The following is a 13738-nucleotide window of genomic DNA, read 5'->3' as shown; positions in this document are numbered from 1 at the left end:
TTTGCACTCCTCCTGTAGCATAAAAAAAGCTGAGTTTGACATCTAATTCACAAGAAAATTAGTTAAAATAGGCAACTACCTCTACGGACATAATCATACCTCAAGAGAGCTCATTTTCTCAGTCTTTCTATTTTCTGTGATCCATTCCCTACCCTGCATTCTCCCCCAAGGAGGGTTTCACTCAACGGTTGCCAGAGTCTTTGTCCATTGTCAAATTTCTTTTTCCTCGTTCCCCCTGAGTCTGTATCTTCTCACTCAAATCACTCCAGAAAACAAAATTGCTTGGTAATACTCTGTAAAACATTTGCAAGCTTTAAAGTGTTTTATAATCAGTTATCATAATTATATTATTATTATTCAGTTCACAGTATACAAAAAAATCATTTCAAAGATTTACCAACATGTCCACATGATTCAATATATTTAAAGCCAATAAATATTTTCTAAGTATCTACTATGCTAAAAGCACAGATTTAGGGCCTGAGGAAATCCAAAGAGAAATAAGGTATAAAGGCAGTTTATATTTTTAAAGTAATTTAGAGTTTGTAATTTGCTTTAAGTTCATTATTTCACTTGTGTCTCACAGTAACCATTTGTGGAAGTTACTACAGGGATTATTATCCACATTTTTTGTTAAGAAAACTGAGAGTCAGAGAAATTAAGTGACTTGCTTAGGGTCACACAGATAATAAACTCTTGAATTGTAATCCAAGTTTTCCTTGACTCAAAACTTAGCACTCTTTCCATTACACTACTTTGCCTCTAAGAGATGGATTTGGCCCTCAAGAAGTTCAAATCTATTGCATCTACATATAACCACAATGCAAAACAGGCTCAATGGTGATTATAAATGGTGATTTTACATGGGAATAAAAGGTAAAAATTGCTTCCTAAAGGAGATGACTCTGGCATCATGGTAAAATGGAAAGGACTCTGATGTAAGAGTCAGAGGACCTGTGTTCAAATCCCGACCATTGAACTATGATGGGCTTCAGTTTCCTTATTTGCAGAATGAAGAGGTTGGACCATGTGGTTTTTGAGGCTCCTTTCGACACTAGATTTAAGAGCTTATAAATCCTGGTAAGAATGTTTGCATACAAGAGTCCTGATGAACCCTTCAGATTTTGTCTCTCTGTGATGGCAGACAGAGAAGTATGCAGCAGTTCTTTCTTCTTTGTTTCTGAAAAGCAGTTCAAAAACATTGTTCCTGGCTCCATGTCAGAAAGAGGTCAGAACTTTCTTTTCTGGGAAGTGCTGGATCCTCTTCTTGGGACCACATTAGTGAAAACTGCTTTTTTCTTCTCCAATAATCAGAGGAACACTCAGATGGGGTTCTCCTGTTCTCTGTCTTTGTCTTTCATTCTCTGCCACTTCTTCTGAGCTGGTGGTCTTGTGTAACAATAGCAGGATGATGATGATGATGATGATGATGAAGAAGATTACTGTTATTCCTCCTGCTTCCTGCTATACTCCTCCTCCTCCTCCTCCTCCTCCTATTACGACTAGCTGGAATTTATATAGCGCTTTAAGGTTTAAAAAGCATTGCCCATGTGTTATCTCATTTGATCCTTACAACTACCCTGGGAGGTCCTATTGCTACTCCCATTTTACAGATAAGAAACTAGAGAACACTGAGGCTAAGTGACTGGCCCAGGGTTATACAGTCACTAAGTGTCAGAGGCAGAATTTGTACACAGGTCTTCTTCACTCCACGTCTAGCACTCAGACACTGCACCACCTAGCTGAAGTTACTGATTTGAAACAGAAGGTCATCTTTGCAAAAATGTTTGTTTTATTTGCGTGGGCTGGGGAGAGGGGAGTTGGAGTTATTGTTTAAAATTATATCTTCAATTTGTAGAAATCATTTTTGAAGTATTTGAATATTTGTAGTGAATTAGAATATTTTCCCAAAAGTTCACTAATCTCTCTGTGTTTCTCTTTAAACATTATGTATATATATATATATATATACATATATATATGCATATATATTTCCCTAAAATGCAATGAATTTCCCCCATATGTAGGTAAATACAGCTACATAGGTATATATATATGTATTTACATATATACACATATATATGTGTATATGTAACAACTATTTATCTGGATGAATTTTGTCAGATATATTACAGGTTGATATCTATCTATCTATCATCTATCTATCATCTATGAATCTCTCTATATATATCTACAGCTGTATATCTGTATCTATCCTTATCTTTATGTCTTCCTCTATCTTTATCTCTGTCTCATCTATAGCAAAATTCTTTCTGACTTTTTGAATGGGGTTTAGTCCATCACAGAATGAGATATTTTATAAAAATAATTGAGAGTTGTTCACTGGAAAAGAAAATCAGTTGCACCTTCAAGTCTCAACAATGATCAGAGGAGAGGTTAGTTCTCAATATCACATTAGCCTACAGTCTCTTCTTTTTCCATTTCATTCTCCATAAAACTTCCACGGATATTTCTGAGGCACACGCAGTTCTCACCATGTCTATCTGTTGTGCAGAAACTCCAGGAGCTCTCTCTTGCCAATTAATTAAATTCAAACCCTTCTGTTTGGCTTTTAAAACCCTGCATAACCTGGTCTCAGGCCATGTTTTCCCCTAGGCTTATAGTATGTTACTTTTTTCACACTGCATTCTAAACAAACTGTCATGCTTTCTTTTTTCATACTTGATATGTGAGTTCCTGTCGCTATACATTTGCATAGGCAATACTCCCCATGTCTGGAACTTACCCCCTCCTCACTGTTAACAGAATTTTAAATATACTCCAGACAGGACCATTCTCTAACCTGTGAATAGCTGGAGCTGCACAAGTCTTGGGGTTCATGATCACTCATGATCACTCATGATCACATGATGGATAGATACTGGGGCACCATACCAGAGTTCTGTGACAGGGACAGGTTCTACAATCTTTGATTTGCTTCATTTAAGCTGTGCATCTACAGGAATGTAGTTATTTGAAAGTGTTGTCAAAGGTTTGATTGATCATTTCAAGCTGCATTGTGAGTTCAGGACTTCCAAGCCAGGAAAGGCAGCTGTGAGAAATCTTAATTATTATTATATTCATTATATATATCATATCAAATAATATGAAAATCACAGTTTCCTGTGCATCATCATCATCTCATAGACTCACTATATTCCTTCATACTTTACTCAATTTACACCTCCGACAAGAAGCCTACCTGGGTTATCCCCAATGGCTAATGTCTTCCCAGAAATTGCTTTCTGTATATTTTATATTGAATCTTCTATTGACATGTTATTTTATTCAAAAGAATGTAGCCCATTTGGGGACAGGGACTCTTATTTTTTGTCTTTTTATGTCCAATGTCTGGCACATAGTAGGAGTTTAATAAATTCTTGTTGAATATTGAAGAAATGGTGACCCCCAGCTATGCGTAGGTCATAAGTGAGAAATTTTAACTAGTATAACACTAGTCTGGAGCTATATCCTTAAATCGCACTCATATTGGCCTGGTCCTCAGAGAGCTCATACTACAACATTCTTAAGGTCCTAGTGGTAATCCTAATGGTGAATGACGATTTCTTAATAATGTCACTCACAAATTCTCATCAATGTGCTCCCCAATACCAGAATTAATTAGCTTTTAGAAAATGTGATAGGATCAGCTTTTCCCTCATCTAGCTTTTTTCATTCTACCCACAACATGGGGAGGTTCTACCTAAAACTGCTGCCTGGTTCTGATTGGCCCTGGCTTCCGTGATGCAGCTTCTTGGTCATCTAAGGGCATAGAATATCCAGCTACATGAAGCCTAGGCTTCTAAGACTTGGTGTCAAAAAACCACAAATTACCATACCCTGATATCCTGATGGACAGATACACTGCCATATGGAGACCAGGGGACCAGTATTCAGAGAAACTAAGTGCCATTGTATCCTTATATCCTTGCTGTGCTAGGGCAAAGTAAATCTTTTGTTAAAATATTCAATGACTTGTGAGGGACACATTTCCTCTAATATCTAATCTAAATTAAAATGATGGGAGCATTAGAACCATGATGCAGACAAAAAGGGTATTTACCAAACAGGTGTAATAAGGGCAGTTGGTACTGTCCTAAACCAGTGGCACACTTTCTCCTGGCACACAGAAGGTCCCTGGGAATAATAAGCTGAAACATAGCTGTCACATGTGACCAAAGGATAAAGTCACAGCTCCTGAGAGTACTGGATGTCCTTTTCTTTCTTCTTGGAATCCTCATGAAATTCCACTTAACTGCATCTCTCTGCCAAGAATCAACACCCTTGTGTAGTTCTGAGTCTTCCTTTCCTTAAGTGCATTAAATTTGTCCTATTTATGGCTCTCAGATGCTGATACAGGCAGTGCCATCAGACTCTGCTGTTTTAGGACCACTACTTTGACTCTGAAGGTAATTCTACAAGATCTACAAATTCACAAAGCAGTTACCTTCTCAGTCTTGAGGTAAGGAGGAAGGGTAAAGAAGAGAAAAAGATCTCACTTGTGCTAGTGTTTTCTGTTAGTAATCCTTCACTGCTAAATTTTGGCTGTCTTTGAATTGACTGACTTTGAACTAGTTTGTTGTTTTTAATATAGCCCCAATGGGATATGATTGATTTTCTTCAATAGTTCGTAAGATATTTCCTAAGTGGTATCATATGCTTTTATCCACTGACCCAGAATTCCAATTATTATTTTAAATTATTTAAGGATTTATTCACACAAGTTTATATTTACTTGACTGTTTTAATTGAAATGTTTGGGCCTTCTCTTATTAATTGGGAGCAGGGAGGGATCCCTATAATACATTCTTCTCTCCCCTGTAAATCAACTGTTGCACCGTCAATCAACTGGAATACTTTGGGCAAAGTCCATAATCCTATATTCTTATTAATATTCTAGTGATTGGGAAGGTTCAACATCATTCTTTTAGAATGTCATTCTCAGTCTCATGCTAATGAATCTCAAGGACAGTTCATGTGTCACTATCCATAAAGGAGTCCTTGTCTGACCTTGGTATGCCTTTCTCAGCCCTTGGCTGGATATGGTGTCTGCTACTAGTCCTTTCTCTTCAATATCATGGTCAACTTTGGGAGTTGGGGAGGGGAAGGTGTAATACTTCTTTTTCCCTCCCAGTTCCTCACTATCCTCTGGCACAGGTGTCTTCACATCCTCAAGGTGTTTCTGAGCCTGGATGCTTTGCTACTTGACTGCTTCACTGCTGGACTGGCCTTTGCTCCAATTCCTCCAACAGTTTAAAGCCCCCAGATATCGTATTACCTTATTTGGTGAGTCAATCAACTATTTCCTTCTTGACCCAATCAAAGATGCTCAGACCTCATAAAGAGATCACAAGACATTAGCCATAATTTTAATCATCATTTAAAATTTCATCATGCAGTTACAATGACTATATCGCATTAATTAAGGTTGGTAGAACACCTCTGCCATACATGCTGGAATTATCTAGGTAATAGTGGATTATTTTTAAAATATTTTCTTTAATAGTTACAGAATTTGTCATGGGGGTGCACACATTCTCTGATGCCAAACATGATCGCTCCATGCCTTAGCATTTTACCTCCATGCCCTAATACTATTTAATGAATTAACATGGCTCAAAACTTTATCACTGATTGTCAGATAAGCTAGTCTAGTCTGACTACACACATGTGGAGCAGGCATAACCACTCAGTACTTGAATCCTTACCAATTTAATAGCACTTGACAGAGCACAACAGTAGCATAGCCTTCAAGAATCCAGGGGATCTCATACTGTGATGAGGCACTGGAGGAGAATATGAGTAGCAGAGTTCTAAAACACTCAATAATAATGTTAACCAAAACATAGAAGGGCAGCTAGGTTGTACAGTGGATAGCATGCTGGGCCTGGAGTTAGGAAGACTCACTCATCTTTGTGAGTTCAAATCTGGCCTCAGACACTTACTAGCTGTTTGACCCTGAGCAAGTCATTTATACCTGTTTGCCTCAGTTTCTTCATCTGTAAAATGAGTTGGAGAATGAAATGGCAAGCCATTCCAGTATCCTTGTCAAGAAAACCTCAAATGAGGTCATGACATGTCAGACACGAGTAAGCAACAACAAAAAACATGGAAACTTCCCTGATGGGAAAAGTATGACCATGTTAACTAGATCCTTAACTCCAAGGCTATTTTTTCTTAGAATTTTATGAATGTATATTGATAATTAAGGAATCTAAAGAGAATCACCAAAAATATGGCAGTGCAGAATCATAGAAAGGACATGAGAGGAGGAATCTTAATTCTTCCACTGAATCAAAGAATTTTAAAACTAGAAGTAAACCTCAAAAATCATTTTGTTTAAACTCATTTTACAGATAAGGAAACTGAGGCCCACAGAATTGATATAACTTGCCACCTGAATAGCCTTGTGACTCTTGGAAAGTCACTGCATGTCTTTAGAACCTCCATTTCTCATCTAAGAGGCAGCTGGATGATGCAGTTTATAGAGTACTGGCCCTGCAGGAAACAAATCCTGAGCTGAAATTCAGCCTTAGATACCTATGAGGTGTGAGGCCTTGGGCAAGTCACTTAACCTCTCTCTACTTCAGTTTCCTCATCTGTAAAATATGAACAATGATAACACCTACTTTCCAGAGCTGCTGTAAAGATCTAATATTTATAAAGTGTTTTGCAAACTTTAAAATACTTTATAAAAGCTAACTATTATTATCCATAAACTGAGAGCATTGAACTCATTGATTCCTCAGGTCCCATATAGGTAAAATGTTCTAGGATATGTGATAAAACATGGAAAATTTGTCATATTAGAGTCACAGCTAGAAGGGAGAGATCAGACAGGTCAAACATAAAAGGCTCTACAGAGGGGCTGTTTAATCCAAAGCCCTTGGAGAGAAAATGAAACTTTATGCAATTATTAGCTTTTACTGACCTATTAACAAAAGCTAGTCAAAGCAAACAGTAGCCCTTTCACATTTATCCCCTCATTTCTAAGTTTTAAACATTTAACCCTGCAGCTTCTTATTTATGAGAGAACAGACACTCAGAGACGACTGTTCTTTGCTCCTGAATCGTATTACTCCCTTGATTTTCTAGGAAGATGCTGATTTTTAGTTTCACTAGAAAAAACATAGTTAAAAGCTAGATTCTATTTATTGTATTCAAATTTGGTGCTAAGAAATATGTGTGACTTTCAACATGTGGAATCCGGGATTGAAATTCAGTGTTATGTGCAATTTGAGTAAACTTAATTTTAGCAGGTATTCAATTGTGCCTTTTTTTCTGTGTCACTGTGGTATCAGTCTAAGATCAAGCAACACTTATGAAAAGTCCACAGCCATCCAATGTTTTCCAAAGGGGATTCTGGTTTCAAGTCTTCTAGCTCTCAAAAGGAGTATAAGTAATGAAAAGGCCCTTCTATTATAGAGACTAGAGTAAGGAAAAAAACCAAAACCTCCTTGAAAGCTAACCAGAGAACATGTAGTGGTCTATAATATGTAAGAGCTCTCACACCCCTTTAAATTTAGCATTTATGACTATTGAACCCTCTTCTCCTCCCATATGTGAGACTAAACCTAACCCTAACTCATAATCAGAGAAGGATATGAAGGAGAAGGATCTCAGTAGCATTCAGGCTCATAATAAAATCAATCTGACTGTTATTTCTCCTCTAAAATTAAGTCATAATTCTCATGAGTCCAGATTTTCTGATATGTGATCCTTAAAATCTGGGCTTCCATATTTGTGCTGCAGTTCCTTAAGAGTGAGGCATTTAGGTGGTTCAGTGGATAGAATGCAGGAATCGGAAAAACTCATCTTCATGAGCTCAAATCTAGCCTTAGACACCAGCTGTGTGGTCTTGATCATGCCACTTACCCTTGTTTGTGTCAATTCCCTTATATGTAAAATGAGTTGGAGAAGAACATAGTAAACCATTCCAATATCTTTGCCAAGAAAACCCCAAATGGGGTCATGAAGAATCAGGTGATACTGAAAAACAACAACAACTGTAACCAACCATAAGAACATGATTTCATGTGTATAATTGGGCACCTAGGTGGTACAGTAGATAGAGCACCAGTGCAGGAGTCAGGAGGACTTGAGTTCAAATCTTATCTCAGATACCTGACACGCATTAGCTGTGTGACCTTGGGCAAGTCACTTAACCCCAACTGCCTCATCCTGGGTCATCTCCAGTCATCCTGATGAATATCTGATCACCGGATTCAGATGGTTCTGGAGGAGAAGTGAGGCTGGTGACCTGCACATCTCTCCCTCACTCAAAACAAAGTCAAGTGCAAGTCATGTCATCATTTCTCTGATGGTATGGACTTCTTCAGCAATAAAGGATGAACACACACACCACTCAATTTATCCTATATACATCTTCTTTATACATAAACGTTTTCATGTTGTCTCTGCCCTTACATTGTGAAAATTTTGGACACAGAAATGGTCCCCTGTACTCATATATCACTGATATAATCCGTTCCTTCCATTTTCCCTATTAACCTTTGCACAACAAGGAATATAGAGAAAAGAACACTAGACTTGGCAGCAGAAAACCTGATTTTGAATCCATTAATTATACTGTGAACTTCTTGAGAACAGGGTTCATGTTCTGTCTTTCTTTGTAGGCGGCTAAGGTGGCACAGTGGATTGAGATCTGACTCTTGAGTAGGAAGGTCTGAATTCGAAGGCAATCTCAGCATATACTAGCTGTGTGATTCCAGGCAAGTCCTTTAATCTCTGTCTCAGTTTCCTCATTTGTGAAAAGGGGATCATAATAACATCTACCTCTCAAAATTGTTGTAAGGATAAAAAAAGATATTTGTAAAGCTCTTTGCAGATCTTCAAATAAATGTTAGCTTTGGTAGTTTTATCCCCATTACTTGGTGCCATTCCTGCTACACAGTAGGCACTTAATAAATGGATGTTGTCGTTAAGGTTGATGGTATTGTTATGCACTCCTACTCTGCCTCTCCCAATTAAATTTTTTATCTTTGGAAAAGCAAGGACCTTCCTCATCAGTATTTTCTTTTCTTTTCTTTTTTTTAATTAATTTATTTAACTTGTAACATTCATTCTCACAAAATTTTGGGTTACAAATTTTCTCCCCTTTTCTCCCCTCCCCCCCCAAACAACAAGCATTCTAATTGCCCCTGTGACCAATCTGCTCTCTCTTCTATCATCCTTCTCTGCCCTTGTCTCCGTCTTCTCTTTTGTCCTGTAGGGCCAGATAGCTTTCTATACCCCTTTACCTGTATTTCTTATTTCCTAGTGGTAAGAACATTACAGTTGATCCTAACACTTTGAGTTCCAACTTCTTTACCTCCCTCCCTCTCCACCCCTTCCCTTTGGAAGGCAAGCAATTCAATATAGGCCAAATCTGTGTAGTTTTGCAAATGACTTCCATAATAGTTGTGTTGTATAGGACTAACTATATTTCCCTCCATCCTATCCTGTCCCCCATTACTTCTATTCTCTTTTGATCCTATCCCTCCCCATGAGTGTTGACCTCGAATTGCATTCTCCTCCCCATGCCCTCCCTTCTATCATCCCCCCCACCCTGCTTGTCCCCTTGTCCGCCACTTTCCTGTATTGTGAGATAGGTTTTCCTACCAAAATGAGTGTGCATTTTATTCTTTCCTTTAGTGGAATGTGATGAGAGTAGACTTCATGTTTTTCTCTCACCTCCCCTCTTTATCCCTCCACTAATGAGTCTTTTGCTTGCCTCTTTTATGAGAGATAATTTGCCCCATTCCATTTCTCCCTTTCTCCTCCCAATATATTTCTCTCTCACTGCTTGATTTCATTTTTTTTTTTAAGATATGATCCCTTCCTCTTCAATTCACTCTGTGCACTCTGCCTCTATGTATGTGTGCGTGTGTGCATGTGTGAGTGTGTACTCCCACCCAGTACCCAGATACTGAAATGTTTCAAGAGTTACAAATATTGTCTTTCCATGTAGGAATGTAAACAGTTCAACTTTAGTAGGTCCCTTATGACTTCTCTTTGCTGTTCACCTTTTCATGGTTCTCTTCATTCTTGTGTTTGAAAGTCAAATTTTCTTTTCAGCTCTGGTCTTTTTGTCAAGAATGCTTGAAAATCCTCTATTTCATTGAAAGACCATTTTTTCCCCTGAAGTATTATACTCAGTTTTGCTGGGTAGGTGATTCTTGGTTTTAGTCCTAGTTCCTTTGACTTCTGGAATATCCTATTCCATGCCCTTCAATCCCTTAATGTAGAGGCTGCTAGATCTTGTGTTATCCTGATTGTATTTCCACAATACTTGAATTGTTTCTTTCTAGCTTCTTGCAATATTTTCTGCTTGACCTGGGAACTCTGGAATTTGGCCACAATGTTCCTAGGAGTTTCTCTTTTTGGATCTTTTTCATGCGGTGTTCTGTGGATTCCTTGAATATTTATTTTGCCCTCTGGTTCTAGAATCTCAGGGCAGTTTTCCTTGATAATTTCATGAAAGATGATGTCTAGGCTCTTCTTTTGATCATGGCTTTCAGGTAGTCCCAAAATTTTTAAATTGTCTCTCCTGAATCTATTTTCCAGGTCAGTTGTTTTTCCAATGAGATATTTCACATTATCTTCCATTTTTCCATTCTTCCCTCTTTGTTCTGTGATATCATGCTTTCTCGCAAAGTCCTTAGCCTCCATCTGTGCCATTCTAGTTTTGAAAGAACTATTTTCTTCAGTGAGCTTTTGAATCTCCTTTGCCATTTGGCTAATTCTGCTTTTGAAAGCATTCTTCTCCTCATTGGCTTTTTGAGCCTCTTTTGCCAATTGAGTTAGGCTAGTTTTCAAGGTGTTAATTTCTTCAACATTTTTTTGGGTCTCCTTTATCAGGGAGCTGATCTGCTTTTCATGCTTTTCTTTCATCTCTCTCATTTCTCTTCCCAGTTTTTCCTCCACCTCTCTAACTTGATTTTCAAAATTCTTTTTGAGCTCTTCCATGGCCTGAGCCCATTGGGTGGGCTGGGACACAGAAGCCTTGATTTCTGTGTCTTTGCCTGATGGTAAGCATTGTTCTTCCTCATCAGAAAGGAAGGGAGGAAATGCCTGTTCTCCAAGAAAGTAGCCTTCAATAGTCTTATTTCTTTTCCCTTTTCTGGGCATTTTCCCAGCCAGTGACTTGACCTCTGAATATTCTCCTCACACCCACCTTGCCTCCTGATCCTCCCAGCCAGCGTTTGGGGACTGAGATTCAAATGCTGCTTCCAGCCTTAGGGCTTTTGGCGGGGGCAGGGCTGCTATTCAGTGTGAGATTAAGTTCAGGTGTTGAGGTCTGGGCAGGGCTGCCTCTCAGGCTCAGTTCCCTCTGGGGGTTTATGCACAGACCTTCCACAATGGATTCAGGCTCCTGCCTGCTTGGGGAGCCCTGGTCTACAGCCACCTCTCAGCTTCTATCTCCCGGGGGGGCCCGAATCATGGGGGCACCCCACTTCTCTCTCAACCCGCCAAAGAGACTCTCTCACCGACCCCCGTCACCTGTGGGCGGAGGGACCCGCGTGGCCGCTGGAGATCCCATCCCTGAAGACTGCTCGGATCTGTATCTCTCGGTGCCGCGGCCGCGGCCGCAGCAGGTCTGGGCTGGGCTCCGTGTCTGCAGCGCGAAGGACCTTTTGCGAGAGGTTTGCAGGTCCCTCTGTGGTTGGAGGAACCTGCATGGCCGTTGGAGATCCCGTCCTCAAAGCCCGCTCGGATCTTTTCCTCTTGGTACCATGGCCGCGGCAGGGCTGCACTCAGCTCCCAGTCCCGGCGCCCAGTCTGCAGCACGAAGGACCCCCCGAGAGAGGTTTGCAGGTCTCTCCGGAACAGAAATCTCCCTCGCTCCAATATTCCGTGGCCTCTGGGTGCAGAATTTGCCGTGAGTTACTCCCCTGTAGCCGTTCTATGGGTTGTGGGTTCGGAGCTATGTGTATGTGCGTCTTTCTACTCCGCCATCTTGGCTCCGCCCCACCTCAGTATTTTCTAACGTGCCTAGCATAGTGCTAGGCATTTTCTAAATGTCTGCTGTCTACTTGATTCATTAATCCTTCACGATGGCACTTTGAGAGAAAAGGCAACTTGGTACAGGAGAAATTATATTTCATCTAGAGTCAGAAGACATATGTTCAAACCCTGGGTCTGTCACTTATGACCTGTATGGCCTTAGGGAAGGTATTTAACTTCTCTGGACTTCAGTTTCTTTTTTGACTTGTGTGTAAATTGGATTTAAGTGAGGGAGAGGTGCACAAAATCATCAACCTTGTCCTGTCTTCCTGAGTCATTGAAGTCCAGTGGCAGGATCCAGATGACCTTGGCATCTTCAATTTCTGACCAAGTTATAAGCATTCCCCAGCACCTACTTCAGATGCCTTTGTGGCCATTAGAACAAATTGTTCCCACCTGCCCATTCCACTGGGGAAGTCTTCACTTGCTTGAGGTAGACATCCTCCTAATTCACCAATGGATTTGAGGTCCATTGGTTACTCTCAACATGGTTTATCCTGCCTGCCAAGATGGTATACCAGGATGTGATTGCTGCACATGCTAGAACTTCTTGGAACCACAGGAGAGAGTTGGGTGAAAGGTGGACACCAAAGGTGGATGAGCAGCCCTGAGAAGGGCCCTCACATCAGAGGTGCTAGTCCTCCCTGAGCATCCTATACATCCCTTTACATGACTAGAAATCATGGTAAGAACAAGTAGGAAAGCAGGAACATAAACCAGCATCAAGTTTCCTACTTTAATTTCTAGGCTTTTAAATGGTTTCAACGTGGTAGAAATCAGTGCTAACATAGGGGATCTAGGCATTGACTGAGTTAGGAATACAGTGACTTCTGTGGAGCAAATCCTGAAACCCATGAACTGCTAGAAACACCAGACTCTCTAGTGCAAAACATCCCTTACCATCTGAATAGCCTTGCACACATCTTGAACAAGTAGGCCTTTATCTCACAGATCCTCAGTTTCCTCATATATCAAATGGTAGATTTGGTTTGGATGACTTTTAATTTCTCTTCCAGCACTATATCTATAGTGCTGACTTCCAGCTATTTCCAATGCCTCCCCATATTGTATTGTAGCCCCTTAATATAAGTACTATTGCACAAGTCTTAATCCTCTAGTATGATTGGATTTGTACAAAGGATACAAAATAATCATGAGCAGTCAGTGGGAAATACCATTTATATTTTTGTTATTAATGGGTGACCCACTAAGCAATTTGTTAAATGCATTGCTTTGCAAATGGAAGGAGACTCTGATTTGCAATTAACTATGACTGTATAGTTGATTCCTAACAATAAGTTTATGCTACTCCTTTAATGAATCTTTCAGGAATTTTCTAAAGATGTAGCTGCTCCCAGCTGAATCTAATTTGAAGACTTCAAACGGCCCTACTTTAAAAGAAATGGAATTCCAAAGACCTGAAATAGGGTCTTATTATTTTTTTTATCAGATATCTTTGATGTTCTTTCCCTTCTTGCAGCTGTTAGCATATTATCAATGGATTGTGGCATTGTTATCTTCTGGGCAAAATCGTGAAATCATGTTACTCAGACTTCATGTTTTGATTTTTTTAAAAAAAATTGTTTTAAAAAAATAAATCAAAAGGTGGAATTATTCAGATGCAAATTAAATCACAAACATGGTCAGATTTTATGCATTTTGAATTACTGTGGAAAGGCCTCATTAAATTTGGGGTCTGTTTAAATTATAACATACTTTGAAAAGAAATGAA

The sequence above is a fragment of the Notamacropus eugenii genome, chromosome 1, assembly GCF_028372415.1.
Source record: "Notamacropus eugenii isolate mMacEug1 chromosome 1, mMacEug1.pri_v2, whole genome shotgun sequence".
NCBI classification, from domain to species: Eukaryota; Metazoa; Chordata; class Mammalia; order Diprotodontia; family Macropodidae; genus Notamacropus; species Notamacropus eugenii.
Note: the sequence above shows the minus strand (reverse complement) of the source record.